Source organism: Phoca vitulina, unplaced genomic scaffold (assembly GCF_004348235.1).
Source record: "Phoca vitulina isolate PV1807 unplaced genomic scaffold, GSC_HSeal_1.0 scaffold48, whole genome shotgun sequence".
In the NCBI taxonomy this organism is placed as follows: domain Eukaryota; kingdom Metazoa; phylum Chordata; class Mammalia; order Carnivora; family Phocidae; genus Phoca; species Phoca vitulina.
This window is the reverse complement of record NW_022589751.1, coordinates 8984610-9007352: the sequence shown is the minus strand read 5'-3', so window position 1 is coordinate 9007352 and position 22743 is coordinate 8984610. Positions and strand designations below refer to the sequence as shown.

At 45.0% G+C, this 22743-nt stretch overlaps 1 protein-coding gene across 3 annotated transcripts in view; it reads left to right on the top strand.

The window, feature by feature from the left end:
• BLNK (B cell linker) overlaps window positions 1-22743 on the top strand; it is an 80919-nt gene that overhangs the window by 10696 nt on the left and 47480 nt on the right. The gene's annotated exons all lie outside the window — the stretch shown is intronic.

Below are 22743 nucleotides of genomic sequence, written 5' to 3'. Positions count from 1 at the left end.
ATGTTTGGGTAGAAATCACTTTTAAAAAAAGAAACAAATTCACCTTCTTTTCACCTTTCTGCCACTAGCTCCTTCTCTGATATTCCCTGTTTCCATCAATGGTATCATCATCAGCCCTAACTCTGGTTCATCCCTGTCTGCACCTCCATTCACCTCCCACGCCCTGTAGTCTTTCTTTTATGATACTTCCATATATTCTATATATGGCTTTCCTGTCACATCATCCTGGATAGGTCCTCCTCTCCCCTGTGTCCCCCATCTACAAAATGAGGAGTTTGGACCAGACAGTTTCCAAAGTCCCTCTCAGCTCTGATGCTGTGATCCTTCAGGCATGGAGACCATTCTCTGACCCCACTGTTTAGAGATGGGCAGCTTTTAAAGATTTTATCCCAAGGCCCTCAGGAAATATTTCCTGATTGAATCATCAGTCTTTGAAAGCTGTCCATGCCTAGACAGTGGGGTCAGAGAACACAACTAGACAGCAGCCAAGGAGGTCCTAGACGTCTGGTTGCTGTGATGTATTTAGAAGGACAATGCAGTTGGAGCCCAAAAGGGTTGAATTTTAATTGCCAGTTATTAGCTATGGGTCCCGAGGAAGTCACTCAGCTTCTGTAAGCTTGTTTCCTCAATAGTCAAATAAAACTAGAGATGTCTTCCTCACAGGCTCATTATGAAGACCAAGTAAGACAACATGGGCTGAAGGGCCCAGAATGAAATCTGCCTCATGGTCAGTGTAACAAGTAAATAAAAAGGAAACACAATAATCAGTACTTCAACCCACACATCATGAATGACCATTTGGTGTCTCTCTTCCTACTCATGGTAATGGATCCAAGCCCCTTTAACTGGAGGGGCAAGCAGAGCAGGAAGCTGCCCAGGGGCTCATGGTGGAGCAGCTCTTGAATATATATGTGTCTGGGAGCATTTCTCTTCTCATTCTTTATAAGCTTAGGGCAAAGGCCAGTGGTAAAGTGGGAGGGTGAAAAGAAAGCACAGCATCTAATGGTAGAGATAAGACAGACTTTCCAGGAAGTACTTCTCTTCACACTGCCCAGCTGCATTATGTCAGCTGAGAATCTGCTCACCTGGGACATCCTGTGTCACACCAATGGACGGAATCCTCAGACAAGACCTCTTTCTCCTTGTGGGCAAGCTGACTGGAGCCACATTACTAGAATTTGCTTAGCGTTTGTAGCTTTCGGGATCATCAGCTAAGAAAACTCAAGGCACTTTTCCTCACCTACTCTGGGCATGGTTCCGCCAGGAAAACCCGAAACCAGAGTCCACACGTCCAAGGCACCCTCTCTCCTGGATCCAGTGGTTGCCTGCATGCCATAGCTGAACAACCCCCTTCTTTTCATGCAACTGGCCTCCCAGTGGGCTGCGATACACTTAATTAGGTTTTCAAGAACCGAACCACGATTACATTGCAGCCAGGCCTCCTACATCAGTGGCCTGGAGGAGTCTGGGCTGGTATCAGATGCTTCAGGGCGCTCGTTTACAGATAGTCTCTTGATTTTTCCCCCACAGATGACTAACCTTGTCTGTTAGGTGGAGAATTTACTCTTTGGTTCATTTTCAAAGAGGATCTTTCTACTGCCCTCATGCAGTAGCAGCAAGGAATCTAGGCTTGTCAAAGAATATGAATAAGAAAAATTGAATGGGGGTGCCTGGGTGGCTCAGTCAGTTAATCGTCTGCCTTCAGCTCAGGTCATGATCCCAGGGTCCTGGGATCGAGTCCCGCATCGGGCTCCCTGCTCAGCGGGGAGCCTGCTTCTTCCTCTCCCTCTGTTTGCCGCTCCCCCTTCTTGTGTGCTCTCTCTCTCTCTGTCTGTCAAATCAATCAATCAATAAATAATCTTAAAAAAAAAAAAGAAAAATTGAATGACAGCTTGCTGCAGGGAAGCAGAGCTCTCAGCGGCTTTTTAGTAACCCCTTAGAAGCATCCTTCTGCTGCCCTCCCCGAAGGCATGGCTGCATCATTTAGATCAGTGCTTCTCCACCAGGGGCACTTTTGCCCTCCAGGGGACAATTGATTGTCACCATTGGGGGGTGCCACTGGCACTGAGGAGGTAGACTCCAGGGGTGCTGCTAAACATCCTGCATTTACAGAGCAGTGCTCCCAGTGAAGAACTACCTGCCCTAAAATGTCACTAGTGCGGCTGTTGAGAAACTGATTCAGACTAAGTAAATGCGTCCTGTCTGGCACTGGAAGCACTTCTTCATTTGTCTGTTCTTACGGAGCTGGTATGCAATCAATGTTTAGAATATGTCGTAGATATCTTTGCAATTGATGGGCCTCTGCTCACTGGGCTGATTTTCCTCTATCCAGGATGGTTTGGGTGAGGGGTTGCCAAGGAGAAGGGCCAGAGGTGTTTGGGCCTATATTTCAATGAGTTGTTGTTTTAAAAAAAGAAAAAATTCGTGTCAAACGAAACTTGATTCCACAACCTACGCGAACCATTGGGGTATATGTTGTTCTCTCCTAGGCAGAGAAATAAGAGCAGGAAAGATCTCCAGACATAAGGTCATCTTGGAATAGTCTCTGTTTCTACCTCTGTAAGCAAACTGGGTAAACCATGAGTGGAAATCCTTAGAGTTGGGATAAAAAGCAAATTAAGTGATAACATAGCTCTTAGGCTGTCCAAGGGATTATGGAGCTGATCCTACAGCCAAACTCTGAACAGAGGTGGATATGCTGTGCTGGTCCTAGAGCAGAATGTGTTGTCCTGAGGTCCATGTGTAGAGTGTTATGGGATAAAAGATCGAGGGGTGGAGGGGAGATGATCTGTACCTGTCTGCCCTTTAACCGTCTTCTCAGTCCCATGTGAAGATCCTGCAGCGGAGTCTGCACGGCTCGGATCGGAATAGCTCTGCCATCCCCTGGGGTAGTTAGTGCTGTTGCTGTGGTAGTCAGCCTTTCTTGCCTGGTCTCTCCCTGGGGCCACGGGTGTATATTTTGTGAAACTGATGGATGGGTGTTGAGGAGGCAACTTTTTCTTAAAAGAGTTTATGCCCGCTCTATTGTAAAGTAATCCTATATCCAGCCTCCTGCGACTCTTTAAGTTCATGTCGCTCTTATGCAGAGGGGAACAGTTTGCCTGATTCTCTTATGCTATTGGAAACGGTGAGAGGATATGTATGCGGGGGGCTGCCGTATGCGGTAATGTCAGATGCTCAAGCCTCCTGGGTGACCCTAGATCCTGCTTCCGAGCCAAAGGGGCGACAACGCTCTTGCCCCCTGTAGATGTGACCTTGCCAAGGAAACCATTTGAATCGGCTTACCCAGACTCTGTCTCTGTAGGATAGTGGTCAGAGGGGCTGCCACTGTTTCCCCGTCAGACACATTATGTCGTTGGCTTTGTGATTCCCATCTGCCAGCCCCCCTTAAATCTCACTGACCTAGGGTCGTTCTGCTTCTTTCAGGTGATCTTGTGTCTATTAGCTCAGGGTTGTTGATGTCTAAGCCTCAGGGACATCTTTAGTTTTCTCATTGCACACACTTGCTGGACTTCCTGGGCCCCCCAGGGACCAGCCCAGGATCAGAGGTTCAGATGATGGCACACCTGTTGCTCCAGAAATGGGCCCTACCTGCTGTGGGGTAGAATTCCAGCCCCCGCGTGAGTCTCGCCTCCAGATCAAGGGAGAGGTGAACCCTGAAGTGGGACCCCGGCTTACAGGCTTCCGGGTCCCGGGGCCTCAAGGCTCCCAGCACGTTGTAGGGAAGTGGTTTTTGTGCCAAGCTCTGATGCCAGCAGTGCAAACCCTCTCTTGGGGAGTCATACCTCGGGTCCATCACTTCTGCTGTGTGTGAGCCTCCCGCTTGGCTCGTGTGTTCTCATGCCTAGTTCTACACACATCCGGGAGCAGGCTAGTCTTCCTTCCCAGCCTGTACCGTGTTCTCCAGCTGAGGGCTGGCTGCTCCCACGGAGCTTCTCCTGCAAGTCCCTGCTCCTCTGGGGTGGACCCACATCCTCCTGCTGCTCCTGCCTCACCTCCCTTTTGAAAGGACGTCCGCGGGCAGCTTATTTTCGACTGGGTGTGTTTATGCTTTAACAGCATTCTGGTCTCGACCCCCAAGCTGGCCATTTTCCCCAGTCCCTCGTGGCTCTTTCAGGGCTCGCTTCAAAAGCCAGACGAGGAAGTGGCTTAAGGAGCATGTTGCTTCTCCTTGATGAGCCACACTTCTCTGGTGTGGCCACTTTCCTGAGAAAGTATCGCATTACCCCAGGGGCGTCCTTGTCTCCCAGCAAGCTAGCTCTCGATTTTATCCCCACCGTGGAGGGAACGTGCAGCAGAGAGCCCTGAGCTCCTGAGATGGGTGGTCATGCAGCCACACAGGCCCCATGCTCCCAGAGACCCTGCCTGGTTTAACGCTCTGCTCTTGCAGTCCTACAAGTCTTAATAATTTTTTTTTTTTTTTTTTTTTTTTTTTTTTTATTTGAGAGAGAGAGAATGAGAGAGAGAGCACATGAGAGGGGGGAGGGTCAGAGGGAGAAGCAGCCTCCCCACCGAGCAGGGAGCCCGATGCGGGACTCGATCCAGGGACTCCAGGATCATGACCTGAGCCGAAGGCAGTCGTCTAACCAACTGAGCCACCCAGGCGCCCCAAGTCTTAATAATTTTGAACAAGGGACCCTGCATTTTCAGTTTGCACTGGGCCCCAGAAATTATGTAGCCGGTGCTGGCCACAGGTTCCCTGAGCCTGCTCCCCCTGCTCTATGCAAGGACACAGACATCATCAGTGGGGAAGCTCCCACCAGGTCACAGAGGTTTCCTGGCAAGCACCTGAGAGGTCATCTCTTTAGCTCCATTATTTTGGAGCCAAGAAAGCTGAGGCCCAGAGAGGGGAAGTTACTATCCAAGCTCACACCAGCAGAGCCTGATCCAGAACCACATCTCCCTGTTTGCCTGTGAGGAGAAGGGAGAGCTCCCACCCACCCCCCTTTATTAACCCTGTGTCATTTACTGGCCAATAAAGCTTAGTCTAGCTTAGTCTGTATTCTGTATTTTCCCTAGGCATTTTTTTTTTAACTAAAAGGCAACTAATTCGCTGGTGAGAAACCCCAGTGAAGCCCTGCAGAACCATGCCCGTCGGGATTTCAGGCTTTGACGTGTTTCCTGGTCCAGACTTGAATTCCATGCTGACCCAGGCACGTCTGGTATCTACAGATACATATTTTTCAAAGAACGCTCCCACAATAGTTTATGTCAACTGAGAGGGAGCTGTAATTATAAAGAGAAGAGTTGATTTTGCACATAGACTGAGCATAGAGGACCAGTGTGGCATAACTGAAGAAAGGTGTTTTTGCTGTACTAGAAAGAAGATGATCTTTGAAATCAGGCAGGCCTGGGTTTGAACGCTTCTCTGTACTTCCTAGCTCGTGGTCTTTGAGAAGGTCACTTAATCCCTTTTCGCCTCAGCTTTTCCATCTGGAAAGTAATATCCTATATTATAATAATATACAACATAATAGGGGTGTTGTAGCAGTGAATGTGTTAGACAGAGAGGAAGAGCTCAATGGATGCTTCCTTTCCCCAAATCCCCAGATTGTGTCATTGGAGAGGCACCCACATGGGATAAGGCAGTATGTCTCAGAGTCCTGGTTCAAAATTAAACCTCGCGAAGGGTAATAGGTTAAGGCATAAAGGCGCTATCCATACCCAATGCCCCTGCGGGCTGGAGGGCAGATTGCTGGGCTCTTGTATCCCACACAAAAGTGGCTCAATCAACAGTTGTTGGGCTGAGAGAATGGAACACTGTTCAGGAAGAGACTGGTGATAAGAAGGAGGGAAAGATTGGAGGAGGGAAACCATACCTAAGCCAAGGGAGTTGGGGGTGGGGAGCTGTGGCTAAGGGTGTTCCTTGGAGGGTGGAGACCTGAGCTCAAAGGTGGAAAGAAGTGTCCTCCCCATCCAATTTGTTATTTTTGCTGTTGACTTTTTAACTTCACTGGGTTCAAAGTGTAAAAAGCTGCAGGTGGAAGAATAATTTCTTAAACACGTGAAGCGTCGTAATGTCCACAGTTGATCCCTGGCAGGAAGGAAACGGTCATTTTATTCTAGCGCAAACCACTATGATAGAATAAAATACAAACATGAGAAATATACTTTCACAAAGAAAATGTCAAATGTAATACCAAATCCTTGGAAAACTGGGGCCTGAATGTCTATGTGACTACTTTGCCTTTTAAACAGTCTTTACGGCCTTTTCAGGGTCAAAGTTCTTTTTTTTTTTTTTAACAATAGAAGGTCTTTTCATTTCCTATCCTCTCCACATTCAAAAATGATCACATTTGCCAACCAGTTACAGATGACTGGGCCTAATAAACCTGATGAATGCTGAAAACAACCTCTTGATACGATTAAAACAAAAGCAATTTCAGCAAATACCTCCAAATAAAATGGGGGAAAATCTGCTTTTTTTTTTTTTTTAAAGATTTTATTTATTTTTTCGACAGAGAGAGACACAGCGAGAGAGGGAACACAAGCAGGGGGAGTGGGAGAGAGAGAAGCAGGCTCCCCGCCGAGCAGGGAGCCCGATGCGGGGCTCGATCCCAGGACCCTGGGATCATGAGCTGAGCCGAAGGCAGACGCTTAACGACTGAGCCACCCAGGAGCCCAGAAAATCTACTTTGAAACTGCTAATGAGGGGCGCCTGGGTGGCTCAGTCGGTTAAGCTTCTGCCTTCCGCTCAGGTCATGATCCCGGGGTCCTGGGATCGAGTCCTGCTGAGCAAGGAACCCACTTCTCCCTCTGCCTGCCGCTCCCCCTGCTTGTGTGCTCTCTCTCTCTGACAAATAAATTAATAAAATCTTTAAAAAAAAAAAAGAAAAAAACTGCTATTAACCATTTTACGAGTACGAGGTTTCCTTTTGGGGTGATGCAAACCTTCTGCAACTAGACAGTGATGGTGGTTGCAAGCATTGTGAATTTCCTGAAGGCTGTGAATTTTTCATTATGTGTGTTCTACCACAATAAAAAAAGTGATAATGAAATTATTTTCCATACTTACCATAAAATACTATATTTCGGGGGCCCCTGATCATATTTTTGTTTGACCAATTAGATATTGTTTTGAAGTGTTTTTAAATGTATTATTAATAAGCACTTCTGGATGGTTTTTAAGAATTGCAATGCTTCTTTCCACTTCAGTCCCTACACCTGATATTCCCCAATATCTCTTTTACTCAGATCTCAGTGAAATGAGCTTAACTGAGTCTAATTTCTTCAAGGTATTGGAAATACTGTCCCTCAAAATCATTCTTTACTCCCTGAAAATATCTTTGCTTTTAGCTATTGAGATGGATGCCCAGACAAGTGGGTGACAATATTATATTATACTACATAGACATAGGCAAGACTCATTTTTTTCCCCCATCAAGGTTAATCTTTAAAGGAACAAGCTCAAATTCTTAAAAACACATTCCTTCTCTAGCATCACGTAGGCTTAGGTTTTCGGCATTTTCCGAAATGTGATTAGAATTATGTGTCACATTGTCTTACAGATTTATTGTTTGGGAGTTATCAGTCCCACGTGGTAATTTTCATGCTGGTGGAGGAGAGACCGTGAACATAGCAAAATTTCTGCCATGTGCACCATGTTAGAACCAAGAGCATACCAAAGCCGAGCATGGTGACAGGATTAAATAACATGACCTCTGGGGACTCTTCCAAACAGACAGTCTGTCATCTGTGGATACAGGAGCCTCCTGGAACTTTTTTGAGTTTTGCAATCTTCTTGTGTATCATTTTGGGGAAGAGATTTCCCTTTACCCAAGCCCCTCCGTGCTGCATGACTGGCTGAGTGCAGGGACCAGCAAGGTTGCCTCGGTGCTCAGAGGAAGGAAAGGGCGGCATCCCTGCAGGCCCTGCAGACCAAGAAGGGGGAAGAGCTGGGACAGATTGTACTGTCACACCAAGTGGCAAATCTTCTAAGAACTTTTTAAAACTAGTTTAGCGTATTTTCATCAGGATGCCGCGTCCCACGCCTAGCTGCCTCTGATGGGGTAAAGCGTGTCACGATTTTTTTTTTTTTTAAAGGATTCAGGGTATTAGTAGGATCATCCCTACTCCTGCTTGTGCCAAGTCAGCCCAGTTTGTGTCTGCTTATAACCCAGATCAGCAGTTCAGACACGCCGAAGACGACCACAAAATATTTGCAGATCTCAGTGGGAAAAAGAAAGAAAGAAATGGTAGAGTGTTTGGAGAAACTTGCAGGTTACTTTCTCTGGTTAATGGCTGTTAAGAACCCTGACAGCGAGATGCTCGCAGGTAGGAGCACGCAGGCCTCTATCCAGGGCTCCTAGGTGGTTTTTCTGACTAGGGCGCTGAGAAGGGGCTCATGGGGACATGGTGCTCTGGTGAGTCCAGCCACTCTGGCTCTCAACATGGCCCAGCCTCCAGAGGGCCCCCAACCACATTCCTGCCCTCCCCTCACCTGCCTGCACTACTCTCTCCCCCTTCTCCTACCATCTGTCCCTTCCTCTTTGTTCTCTGCCCCTCCCTAAAGACCGAACAAGACCCCTAGGAGCCCGCACTCCCCTCTGGCAACAAGTCAGCTCTTGGGGACCAGCAGCAGGGCAGTAGTGGGGCACATGTGTCCCCAGTAAAAACTGCTTGGTTGGTAGAGGGATTGGATGTCTTCTCTAGGGACAGAGAGACAGAAGTGCCCAAAGAAGCATGTGCTGCAGCCTACCACAAGCCCACGGGAGGGGTCAGGCTGAAACAGGCCAGCACAGGTTATCCAGGGCTGGTTGGGAGCATGGGCTCTGGAGTCAAAAGCCCTGGTTTTCAATCCCAGCTGTCATTTACTAAGTGTAGGACCTGGGGCAAATTACTTAACTTCTCTGAGCAAATATTTTCTCATCTACAAAAACTGAGATCATCACAACCATGTGAATATACAATGTCTATGTGAATACAGTACAGATCTAGACACTTAGAAGTAATTAAGATGATCCATCTTATGTCATGTGGTTATTTTTTCACCACAAGAAGCAATGAGGATAATAAAGGACCTACCTCACAGGGTTGTGAGGGCTAGCTGAGGTAATGCGTGCAAAGCACCGCGCACATAATACATGCTCACTAAATGCTGGCTTCTCCTGCTGCTGCTGTTGATGATCCGAGTCTGACACCGGCCCTGCTTCCTGGGCTTGCACTGTAACCGAGGCACAAAAATGTAGAACAGTCCCTGCCATGGAAAAGCTGAGCCTCTGGCAGGAGCCTCCAGCAGAGTGTGGAAAGGGAAAGAACAGGGTGTGATGGAAAGGACTGGGGGAATCTTTAGCTAATCAATCTTGGGGCAAAGGCAACATTTCTCTAGAACTTAGTTTCCTCCCTTATAACAAGAGGGGATTGACCCAGGATATTCCTAAAGTCTTTCCCACTGCCAAGTATCTGTGACTACCTTAATGACAGGTAAACGTAGGAGTCGGAGTTCCCAAGCTGTGTGGTCTGAGACAAGCATCATGATCTCTCTGGGCCTGAGGATCTGCATCTGGGACATGGGGGAGGGGGGTGTTACCTCCGCCTTGGGAGGCTTCCTCCACCATGGAAGGGGCTGTCAGAACTTCCGTGCCATCTTCAGCGTGGACCCCTCGGCTGCTGAATTTGCAAATCTAAATATAGCAGCAACGATAACACAGGAAGGAGGGGCATGAGGATGCTGAGCCGGGACTAGAACCCCGAGCCGGGACTAGCAGAGGCTGTGGCGAGGCAGAGGAGGGGAGCCCCAATTGGACAGGCTCTGCTGCATGCAAATAGCAGAACAGTCACTAAAAAGAGGCATTGTGTTTCAAGATGACGATTTGTAACCAGAGACTTCAGCTTTGAGACAGAAATTATCCAAAAGGAAGATATTTTGTGTGAATCGGAGAATCCCCCAGTCCTCTGGTTTCACATAAGTCAGAAGGTATTTGTCATGTGATTTGGGGGCAGAAGGGACCCCTTTCCTGCATTTACAGAGGGAAGGATCTGTGTTCAGTTTCATTAGTTCTGTCCTGCACGTGCCTTTCTCAGTGTGTATTCACGGAGTACTTGTGGACTAAAGAAAACAAATGCAGGTCCCCCATCTGTAAATTAAGATAAATAGTATTTTTTTTTAAAGATTTTATTTATTTATTTGACAGAGAGAGAGACAGTGAGAGAGGGAACACAAGCAGGGGGAGTGGGAGAGGGAGAAGCAGGGGGAGTGGGAGAGGGAGAAGCAGGCTTCCTGCTGAGCAGGGAGCCTGATGCAGGGCTCGATCCCAGGACCCTGGGATCATGACCTGAGCCAAAGGCAGATGCTTAACAACTGAGCCACCCAGGTGCCCCAAGATAAATAGTATTTTAAGATAATATTTTAAAAATCAAAATGAAGGACCAAAAAAAAAAAAAAAGTTCATGATGAACAAGATGTTGACATTTTAAATGAAGATAGGACCAGTACTGCCGATTTATTTTGCCTCAGACCCCAGGACGGTCCACCTTGCAGTCATCAATTCTTCCTTCTGCCCAGCTGAGGCCCTAAAGGGCATCTTGATGTCATCCCTCTGGTATCCCCCTACCTCGGGCTGGGCTTTCCTACTGGTCGCCTGGCCACCAGTGTCCCCACCCTGAGGCGCTGCTCCATTCTCCGTCCCTAATCAGGGTGGGTTTTCATGGGTTTCCTGCTGCCTATAACCCATCTCCTTGACCTAACAAGGCCCTTGACTCCCTGTCCCCAGCCTCCAGCCTCATCTTTGATCACACCCTTCCCCAACACCCCACATCCTGCTGCTCTCAGCTTTTCACCAGTCCCCAAACATGGCAGAAAGTCTCACATCTCAGCCTTTGCCCTTGCGGTTCCTGCCCGCAGCTGCTCTTCCTCACTCTTCTGCTTGGTGGATTCCCATTTTCCCAGCAGGGTCCAGCTCCCAGGACACTTCAGCTTAAGACCTCAAGTCAGCCAGGTCCTCAGAGGCCTCTGATCCGCCCTATGCCCAGCAAAGGATACTTTCTATTTTTACATGTATGTATCATATGAATTTCTAGAGATCCACGTGGATTCCTTCCATAAACTGAAGCAACAAAACTATTTTGAGTTTAGGAAAGAAAGTTTAAGCTACAGCATAGAAAAGATGTCCCATGAACCAGATCACAGTTCAGAAGTAGCTGTTAGCCCTGGAGATGACACGACCAATCCGTAGTACTGTCGGAAGTGCTAGAAATCCAGGGTAGACAGAAGTAAAATGCAGAGCTTCGGAAGACCTGAGCGTCCCTGGAATCCAGTCTTCTCAGTTTACAAGAGAAAATGAGGCACTGAGTGGCAACAAAAATTGCTCAGATGGGCACAGCCAAGAAGCAGCAGAGATTAGAGTAGAATCAACCTCTCTGGACTCCGGTCCTAAGTGGCCTCCTTCCTGTGCCCGAGAAATTATCTGGAAGAGGGAAGGAGCCACTTAAGCTGGACCTTGGACTGAGGGGATGGAATGAGAACAACTGTGGGTTCATAGCAGTTGTTATGATTAAAAGTTAACCATAATTAACTGTGGGTTAATTATGTCTAAAAATGTCTGTTGGATCCAAATTATGAAGGTCTTTGAATGCCAAGCAAATGAGTTTGTATTTCATCACGTGGGAAATGGGGAGACCTTGAAGACCCCTCATGCGTGGGGTGGCACGATGAAGAGGGGCAATGTAAGAAAATGCATTTGGAGGAGGGGAGAGATGGAAGGAGGGAGACCAGGGGGCGGCCACGGGCGTTGTCCATTGCCCGCAGGATCACAATGGCTGTGACCACAGGAGCGGGCATGAGGAGACAGAGACAGGTAAGGTCATCCAGAGGTGAACTGACACAACTGATGATGGGACACAGAGAGTCAGACAGAAAGAAAGGGTCCAAAAAAAGCCCAGAGGTTTCAAGTCTAAGGATAAGGGTACCAGGTTATAAATTGTATTGTCTTCTTAGTCTCTTCCTTATCAGAAGTCTTCAACTTTCTATAATATGCTTGTGTTGAAATTTCAACAGCAAAAATAAAAGATACTACAGAAATGATGAGTAGCATCTTAAAAAGAAATCCAGAGTCAATTATAGGAGATCATTTAAACACCTAAGAAAGGAGAAAGTCAGATAAAGGATCAGCAGACCTAGTGATGATCTATATGTTTTTAAAAATTCCTTCATCGTGTAAAGTAGTTAAGAGAATGGATGTCTTCTTCGCTTCTATATATATATATATATATATATCAAGGAAAATGTTAGAGAGATTGCTACTCCAGAATGATCTTAGGAACATATATGTTGGAGGTACCAGCCAGATGTGAGGAGAGCATAGATGTTCTAAGGTATGGAACCAAGTAGATGTAGATAATTCACAGGAAAGAGCCGGCCGTCAGCAGGGTGCCAGGAGCTCTGAGTGAGTGAATAACTCTGAGCCAAAGGAAAAAGCAGGATTATTCGGGAGACACTGTGGAGCTGCCACAGGCTCTTGAGGAGGGTGTGGCCTGGTGCGAGCTGGGGTTTAGGAACAGGAGCTGAGAAGGGCCCTGACAAGCCCATACACATAGAGGACCAGCCCCACGGATATTGAAAAGATAAAGCTCCAGCCCCAACCTCGGTTAAGATTTGGGGAGGAAGAAGAAGGAAGGATTTATCTGCTCTTTTTGTTTGCAAGAGTCTCTTTTGTCTAAGACCCTCTTTAATCCATTCCTAAATCCAGATTAAGCAAGGATTTTCTCTGATTAACACTGCTTTGCATTCCACCTTTCCTGGAGAGATCTAAGTGCAAAAACCTTCTAAAACCTGCCTTCAGGGTCCTCTATGAATGCATTAAGGAGCTAAAAGGAAAGCAAGATGTTTTCTGATCCTTTTACTTTTTTCTACTAAATTTCAAAAACTATACTTCTTGCAGATAATACCATCTTTTATTTTATTTTTTTTAAATAGGTTTCCTCATCTTTTTTTTTTTTTTTAAGATTTTATTTATTTATTTGACAGAGAGAGAGCACAAGCAGGGGGAGTGGCAGGCAGAGGGAGAGGGAGAAGCAGGCTCCCCACAGAGCAGGGGGAGCCCAATGCGGGGCTCAATCCCAGGACCCCAGGATCATGACCTGAGCCAAAGGCAGATGCTTAACCAACGGAGCCACCCAGGCGCCCTAATGCCATCTTTTCAATCACCTCCTGTATTTAATAAAAATTATTGGAAAGGTATTTTGTAAAATAGGAATTTTCTGAGACTAATTTTTGGTGATCTGGCCAAACTATCCACGTGCAGCCGCCTTCCCGGTGCTCCCTTGGTTCTGATGGAGCCCTGCGTCCACCAATCCATCCTTCCTGCATCTGTTCTGTCCCTCTCCATCCCGGGGCTGCTCTCAACCTGCAGACACCTTTCTGAAGGGCAGTTAGCATCTATGGATTCTTCTCCTCATGTTCTCTTAGCTGATGGGTCTTTCCTGGGGAATCTCCAAATGGTAATGCTGCCGGTGGTTCTCAGCCTTGGCCACACATCAAAATCACCTGAGAGCCAATGGTGTGGGGGGAGCCTTGGGTATGAGGACTATTAAAAGCACCCTAAGTGACTCTATTGTGTAGCCAAAATCAAGACCTCCTCCTCCTCCAAGAAGAAGATGTATGGAGACTGCCCATCGATATAATCTCTTACCTTCAATTCAGAAATACTCAATGAACAAGGCTGGGCTGTTTGTGTTCAGCTCCTGGAGCTGGAGTCCCCGCTCTCATGCCAGGTTGCCAGGGAACAGAAGGCAGGCAGACGGAAAGTATCTCTGGGTCAGATTTGTATTGATCTGAGCGTCCGTGAAGGTAAAAGCCTGATCGTCGGCACCCACAGTTCATCCTTTCTGCTCGTTCTCCCTATTAAGAGCAGACATCACACCATTGACTAAAACTCCTATTTGCCAGTATGTTAGTTTCCTGGGGAGAGAGAGTGTCTGTGTAAGCCTTCAGCATCCCATTTGGAGTAAAGACTTGAAGATATTTCAGCAATACAGGCAGATGGGGAAATACTCTGGAGGTTGGGAGTGGGGGGGGGGGGCCTTCTCTTGTGCTCTTTGCGATTAAGCCTGGCCTAGAAGCAGATAAACCCACCTTGCTTCTTTTAATAAAGGTTCTCAGCCTCCTGTGCGCTTAAGAATCACCAGTCCCAAGAAGGTTGTTAAAATGCAGATTGCTGGGCCCCACCTGGGATTTTTATTCCATTGGGATGGTTGAGGACCCAGCAATCTGAGTTTTTGTTTCTAATTTAATTTAATTTTTTGACAAGCACAGTATTTTTACTTGTACTAAACTTAGTGTTGATTAAAATGTTCTCTTCTTACACTTGAATACAGCTGACTATATGGAAGCATTTGTCAGTACTAAAGGCACCCTAAGAACTCAAAATAATTCATTTTTGCAAAGGTATTTCTGTAGGTTAAAGATCAAAATGCCACTCATGTCAGGGCACATAAATACCCCGTTTTATGCAGAACTGTGGTTAGTGGGTGATTCCCACATGTTGGTAGCAATCAGCCACGCCAGGCTGGGGAGTGTTCTCAGCCAACCCTCCCTGCTACCACCCGTCACCCTCCCCCCAAAAGACACGGACAAAACAACAACAATAACAGAGACACCCCACAACCAAACCCAATCCTGGAGCACCTTCCGGCCTGGAGGAGATCAACCCTGGTGGGAAGGTGTCCCCTTCCCATCTCTAGCGCACATCACTGATAGGAGCTTTGTTCCTGGTCTAAACTGGTCTCCAAGGGTCTTCTGCAAGACAAGCCTCTACGATGAACTGAAAAGGCCTACGTGGGCAGGCACTTTACATCCATTATTTATTCTCTTCATAGCAACACTGCGAGGTAGATATCTTCATTTTACAGTTGCTAGCGTTAGGTAGTCTTCAGACCATCCTCTAGAAAGCACTGTTTCAGAGAGTGATCTGGGTTTGAAGGAACAGGAGGGAACCTGAGATGGACTCTCTCCTGCCCCTTGGGCCCCACCCCCCCCCCCCCCATCCAAGGCCCGCAGAAACAAGGCCTCCAGCAGATCTCCACACCTCTTGATCCTGGTCTGCTCGGGTCTGGTCTGGCCTTCTCTCTCCCCTCCCTCAAGTATAGGGGTCCTGACATTTCACTGCTCCCTGTCACACCCACCCAGATTGGAGTTTCAGCTCATTAAAAGCCCCTCTGTTTGCAGGGGGAGGAAAGGTACAGGTAAAGACTGGCTGGCTAAGCAGACAAAGCCTCAGGATCATGGTCACTTACAAAAATGTTTGAGATATAAGTGGGAAATGCAGGTTATGAAATGTCAAGTATGATCTTAATTATGTAAAATCTCTACCTACTATATACATGTGTAGCAAAACATTGGAAGGCTGTTTAATTAAATGTTAATAGTGGAGGCTGGAATTAAGAGTGAAGTTTTAAGTATTATTTCCAAATTTTGATACATTGTGACGTGTAGCCCCCATGATAGTTTCACTGCCCTAAAAATCCCCTGTTCCACCTATTCATCCTTCCCTTCCTCCTCCCGAACTCATGACAACCACTGATCTTTCTACTGTTTCCATAGTTTTGCCTTTTCCAGATTCCAGTTGGAATCATACCATATGTAGCCCTTTTAGCCTTTCAGGATTATTCACTTAGCATATATTACTTTTTTTTTTATCAGAAATAAAGTCACAAAATTAAAAACTGTACAACCTATGTAACCAGCCATACTTACCTGGGACTCCAAAGAAAAAAAAGGTCACATTCCTTTTCGCCATTCGAAATACAGTACCCCTATAACCACTTTTACCAGATTTCCTGCCGTTGGAATTCTGGGAGTCCCAGGGCTGCTTACACAACCCACACTGCTCCATCCTGGCTCTTGCTTGTCTCCAGATCCATGAGCCCGTCTTCTTGGAGCCATTCCCCCCCTCCCAGATGGCATCCTGAGGCTCTTTCCACCTTTGGCCACAGGCCCTTTCCTCATTTCCACACAACCCAACAGACTTATTAACACATAGTAAGTCTCTGCTGAAATTTGGGGAATAACAGAAAGGAAGCATAACACAGAGAATGATCTATATTTACTACTAGACAAGACTTCGCTCAATGTCCTGGATCCTTCTTCAGGTCTTCCCAGCTTTGCTCCCAGCCATAGACCATTCTAAAGGCCAGCTCACCTCTGCACTGTAGAAATCCTTCTAGAGGTCAACCTGTGGAGGGACCAACAACCAGGAGGCCCAGGAAGACGGGAAACATCCAGGTAGCAAAGCCCAAGTCCTGTGCCCCACATGCTCATCTTCCTCGAATCCTGTTCTGGAGGAGAGTCTTTGCAGACTGAGTGACAGCCCATTTCTCACAGACAGGGATATGGTCATGTCTTAGGCCCAAGGTCACCAAATGGTCCCTATCATGCGGCTCTGCGCCAAGCAGGTCCAGCCCCTTTTTCACTGTTGCAAATGGGAGGGGCACTTTCATCCTTCACCGCCCCCCCCCCCACGCCCATCACCACTCTGCTGCTTCCGCACATTATGGCTCAAGAAGAAAGCACATGACTCTCAAATAAATAAAAATATACAGGCAGAGGGTAGTCTAAATCCACACAGAGAAAAGCCCAGAGTCCCACAAAGGAGGGACAGCCCAGGAAAACCCACGCCCCAGTGAGGTGGTTGAACTGACCGCTCAGCTTCATTGTCTGAAACTTCACACTGGGATTCAGGAGTTTTCCCCAAGCATCTATTTGCTTAACTTAGGCACAACTGAAAGGCCCACAGCACAAAAGGGTGTGGAGGGTCGCCTCCTGACCAGTAAAGTCAGCCCCAAGCAAATGGTTAGAAACGCAAATTATCCGACACACCCTGGACCTACCCAATCAGAAGCTCTGGGGGCGGGGCCCATCTTCTGCGATTCAATAGCCCTCTCCGGGATTCAGGCGCAGTTGAAGGTGGGAAGCCGCTTCTTTGAAGGCAAAAAACTGCTGGGAACTTTCAAACAATGATTTGTCCAACTCAGAACTTGTGGGATCTAAATCTTTTGAGATCCAGGCTCAGCCTGGGGCACACAGCTTCAGGGTGCTGTTAAAAACTAAGCTTGTTGACATTAATTCAACAGCTTGAAAAAATTTTTAAATCAGTGACAAAGGAGTGAATGTATGATTTGGTTTATATGAGTATTATATTTTATATACTAAATTATAATTATTTGTATAATTAGCTTACTATTTTAAAATGCTGAAATGCCATGCGGCTTAAAAATATGTATTAACATCTTTTGTTTCTTTTCTTTTTTTCAGATTTTATTTAAATTCAAGTTAGTTCTAGTTTCAAGGGTAGAATTTAGTGATTCATCAGTTGCATATAACACCCAGTGCTCATTCCATCAAGTGCCCTCCTTAATGCCCATCACCCAGTTCCCCCATCCCCCCACCCCCCTCCCCTCCAGCAACCCTCAGTTTGTTCCTTAGAGTTAAGAGTCTCTTATGATTTGCCTCCCTCTCTGTTTTCATCTTATTTTATTCTTCCTTCCTTTCTTCTATGTTCATCTGCTTTGTTTCTTAAATTCCACATATGAGTGAAATCATATGGTGTCTTTCTCTGACCAAGTATTATTTCACTTAGCATAATACTCTCTTGTTCCATCCACATCATTGCAAATGGCAAGATTTCATTCTTTTAGATGACTGAATAATATTCCATTTATATATATACCACATCTTCTTTATCCATTTATCTGTTGATGGACATCTGGGCTCTTTCCATATTTTGGCTATTGTGGACATTGCTGCGATAAACATTGGGGTGCATGTGTGTCCCTTTGAATCACTATGTTTATATCCTCTTTATAAATACCTAATAGTGCAATCGCTGAGTCTTATGGTCGTCCTATTTTTAACTTTTTGAGGAACCTCCATACTGTCCTTCAGAGTGGCTGCACCATTTTTCATTACCACCAACAGTGTAAGAGGGTTCCCCTTTCTCTGCATCCTCAACATCTGATGCTTCCTGAGTTGTTAATTTGAGCCATTCTGACTGGTGTGAGGTGATATCTCATTGTGGTTTTGATTTGTATTTCCCTGATAATGAGTGATGTTGAGCATTTTTCATGTGTCTGTTGGCCATTTGTATGTCTTCTTTGGATAAATGTCTGTTCGTGTCTTCTGCCCATTTCTTGATGGGATTGTTTATTTTGGGGGTGTTGAGTTTGATAAATTTTTTATAGATTTTGGATACTAGCCCTTTATCTGATATATCATTTGCAAATGTCTTCTTCCATTCCGTGGGTTGCCTTTTAGTTTTGTTGATTGTTTCCTTCGCTGTGCAGAAACTTTTTATCTTGATGAAGTCCCAATAGTTCATTTTTGCTTTTGTTTCTCTTGCCTTTGGAGACGTGTCTAGTGAGAAGCTGTTGCAGCCGAGGTCAAAGAGGTTGCTGCCTGTGTTCTCCTCTAGGATTTTGATGGATTCCTGTCTCACATTTAGGTCTTTCATCCATTTTTACTTTATTTTTGTGTATGGTGTATGAAAGTGGTCCAGTTTCATTCTTCTGCATGTGGCTGTCCAATTTTCCCAACACCATTTGTTGAAGACACAGTCTTTTTCCCATTGGATATTCTTTCCTGTTTCATTGAAGATTAGTTGTCCATATAGTTATGGGTCCATTTCTAGGTTCCCTATTCTCTTCCATCGATCTATGTGTCTATTTTGTGCCGGTACCATACTATCTTGATGATTACAGCTTTGTCATACAAACTTGAAGTCCAAAATTGTGATGCCTTCTGTTTTGCTTTTCTTTTTCAATTTTCCTTTGGCTATTCGGGGTCTTTTCTGGTTCCATACAAATTTTAGAATTGTTTGTTCTAGCTCTGTGAGAAATGCTGGCGTTATTTTGGTAGGGATTACCATATTAACATCTTTTTAAAACATATATCAGGTAAGTTTTGTTCTTAATTTTATTTTTGTTACGTGAACATGGCTGTGTCTTCACAATTTTAAAAATTAAATTGTGATCCTATTATTCTCTGCCATCCATGGAAGGATATCTCTGAAAGGACTAATCAAAGAGAAGCTGTTTTATGCTTATTTTCACCTAACCATGACTTATCACAGTGAGACAGCTGGTATTTAAATCTGGGAACAGTCCACCTGTACATTCCTTTTGCATATGCTTTATGTTGTAGTAGAGCAAAAAAATGCTCCAAAGTGGATGCCAGAGAGGAGGAAAGGTGTGCATCACACAGTTGATGTGCATCACCCAGACTAGTTGATAAAATGAGCTGAGAGCATCATCACATCTTGGTTTGGGGGGACACTGTGTTTTTCCAGGTAACAGAAGTTTGGTGGCTGTAACTGACAGTCTGTGGGCATCAGGATTTGTGTGAACGAGAGGAGGAGGGAGAAGAAAAATTTTGCACACAAAATGTATAGTTTATGAAACAATTCAACAATGTGCCATAATTACAAATTATAATTATAATTATTTTAATAATATATAATGAAAAGAAATTAGGAAGGGCCAAAAAGCATCAGATACCAAGTTGAGCAAATGACAAAATCACATCAAACTCTTTCGCAACAGTTTACATCTGTTTATCTACACCTGCAGCAAAGTTACTTATACAAATCAGCCCCTTACTCTGTGTCCCATTCTTGACAAACTTCAGAGAGCATCCTTTATTCTGACTCCTTTTGTCCTTGAACCTAGTTAAGGATTAATTCAGCCTGAAGGTGTTTTTTTCGATTATAGTCAGCTTACAGCCAGAGTTGCCTTCTGTTCTGCACTGGAAATTATTAAATTGCCTCCCAATCAAACCATCCCAACTTCTCTCTCTCTCTCAATCTCTCCTCTCCACGCCCAGACCTCTTATCTTTCATTTTCCCTCATTCCTCTGTCTCAGAGATTCCCTAGAGTTCTGCAGGAAAAGGAGATAGGGGTTTGGTGCAGGATATATGTGAACAAACTCTAGAATCCTGTGGCATCCTGAGGCAACTCAAGCGTCCAGCTCTAGGATCCCTCTGTGTGTCTCAGATGGGCAGGTGGTCCCCCTTCTCCCTCATCCATTCTTTCTTCTCTGCTGCTGAACCTGGGGCTTTGCTGAGTTCTCATATGAATGGAATTAGTGAGTGCAGCCTCCCTAACTGGGGATATAAAATATGGTTTCATTTCCTCTGTTATACAAATTACCACTTGGCACTGACCTCTCCCCACATCCCAACATGGGCCCCTCAGTGGGTCCCCCAGTTTTGTAGACAATTTCCCAAGATGCAGCTTAAGGTTGTCCTGAAAGAAGTTTCTCTTATCCTTCTACTCCACCCTCCAGCCTGTCTTCCCTCTGCGCTTCGCTCCTCCAAGCCCATGGAGCACACCTTTCCCCACAGCCCGGCTGAGGCCAGGGTACAACAACCGCCAGGATACCACTGAACATTCAGGGGCAATTGGAGGAATTCTCTCATTGCAAATGGCTAGTGATGGTGCCAGGTAGGGCTCTTCTCAGAGATGGAGCCCAAACCCAGCCACTCTTGTATCCCTCCCCACCTGCCCACCAATGAATATCCTTCAGGTTGGTCTATGCTCTTCAGGATTAGCTCCTAACAGTCCATTAGACCTGGAAGGGGAGAGAGCTCCCTAAAATCCCCAGTGCAAGTTCCCATTCCTTATTTGAGAGTCTTCCTTTTGCCAGAATGGTTGAGGGGAGGAGGGTCTATCCCTACCCAGTAAATCTCACCCCACCCCTCAGTGCCCAACGGCTCTCAGTCAACAACTACAGCAGAACATCAGCCTCGGTGGGTTAGTTAGCCTTAAATTAAACTCAGCAGCAGAGACACCAACAGGCAGGCCAGGCAGCACTCCTCCAGCAAGCTGCCTCCCATGCTCTAACTGCTCCATCCACGCTGAAGAGCTTGGCAACACGCGCGTCCTAAATCCATGCAGAGCCAGGGAATGTTCCTCCAGATTCCCCCTAGTCAACGGGGTTTCATAGACCTCTGCCAAACTTAATTGTGCACCACTGTTCATATTACCCAATGCAAGGCCTATCTCCCAGAGTTAGAGAAATCTGCGATCAGGTTTATGGGAAATCACAATTTTCTCCAAGAACAATGGCTGTGTACGAGATTTACATTTTGTTAACTATAGGGCCCAAGCACATTGTTTCCTCAGAACAAAGGAAAGGCTTGCCTGAAAACTGAATTCAACTATCTTACTCTTTGAGGACAGAACCATGTGAAATTATATATATATATATATATATATAAAATTTATTATATATATAATTTAGGTGTATATAAATATAAATAAGAAATATATTTTATATATTTATATACATCATTTTTATATATAATATAAAATTAAGTATGTATATTTCATACATGACACATGAATATATATTTACATGTAAATATATATAAATATAAGTACATATTTTTAAGTCAGAAAGTTACTATGAAGAGAAAAACCATGGCCCTGTACTCCGACCCTGTTAACATTTTTCTTTATATATCCATATAAAACATGATAGAAATGATATATGCACAAGCTATGAACATTCAAATCATATAGAAAAAATCTTCATTGTAAAGAGGAAGTCTCCTTTTTATAAAACGGAAGCCCCCATCTCCCCTCGAGCCGCCAGCTTTCACTCCACAGTCGATACAAGGGCGCTCAGCTATGAGGACAAGCAGAGGCTGAAATCTATTCCTTCCTTGACTGTTTGCCAGGCTGTGTGCCCTGCCGCCACGCAGGTGCCCACCCAGAAGAAAGGGGTACCTTTTTCTAATTTGTATGAGGACACTCCATTGCCTTGGAAAACAATCTTTGAATAACAGCTTGCATATCCTTCTAAAAAGCTATGCATGTACTGGCTCATAGGAATGTACGTGTCCTTTCGCATCCCACAGAAAAAAATATGTGATACACATTATTCTGAACTTCCGTTCCTTTCTTCCTTTTTTGCTTTTTTCTCCTTCACCGTTTTGTTTAACTTAGTATGTGTTGGGGATTTTTTTTATGTGTCAGCAATACGGGTATGTGTTTCTTTTTTTTCTTTTTTTTAAGGTTCTGTGGTAGTCCATTGTATGGCTTTATCAAAGTCTACGTAACTAGTTCCCTTTTAATGATTGATGGGCATTTAGGTTGTTTCCAGGTTTTTTCAGTGGGGAGGCAGGAAGGATTATGGTTATTATGCAAAAGGCTTATATGTACATAATGGTATGGTTTTATGACCATGTTTATAATGGTAAATTGCTAGCAGTAGAATTTCTGGGTCAAAAGGCATGCAGGTTTTAAAATTTAACAGGTATTGATTCTAACAATGTGCATTCCCAAGAATATCTGTATTCTTGTAACCCCCTCTACCCAGGGTATTATCACGTTAAGTTCTGCCAATCTGATAAGTAGAACATGTCTCATTGTTGCTTTGATTTAGATTTCTTTAAATATAAGTAATGTTAAATATCTTCTCATTAGTCTGTTGGCCACTTGTCCTTTTCTGTTTGCTATGTGTTCACATCTTTTGCCCATTTCCTATTAAATTATTAATAATTACTTTGCTGAGTCATAAGATTTCTCTGTCAATCAAAACACGGAGTCATTATTATTATTGTGTCACAAATATTTCTTCCAGCACATCATTTATCTTTTGATCTTGCGCATATTACTTTTTGTTCTACAGAGTTTCCAAATGTGTATGCAGCCAGATTCATTAATCATTTTCTTTATAGCTTCTGTGTATGTACAACTTTTTGGTGACAGTTTTTCCAGATTCTACCTAGTAAAGTTCACCAAAAAAAAATC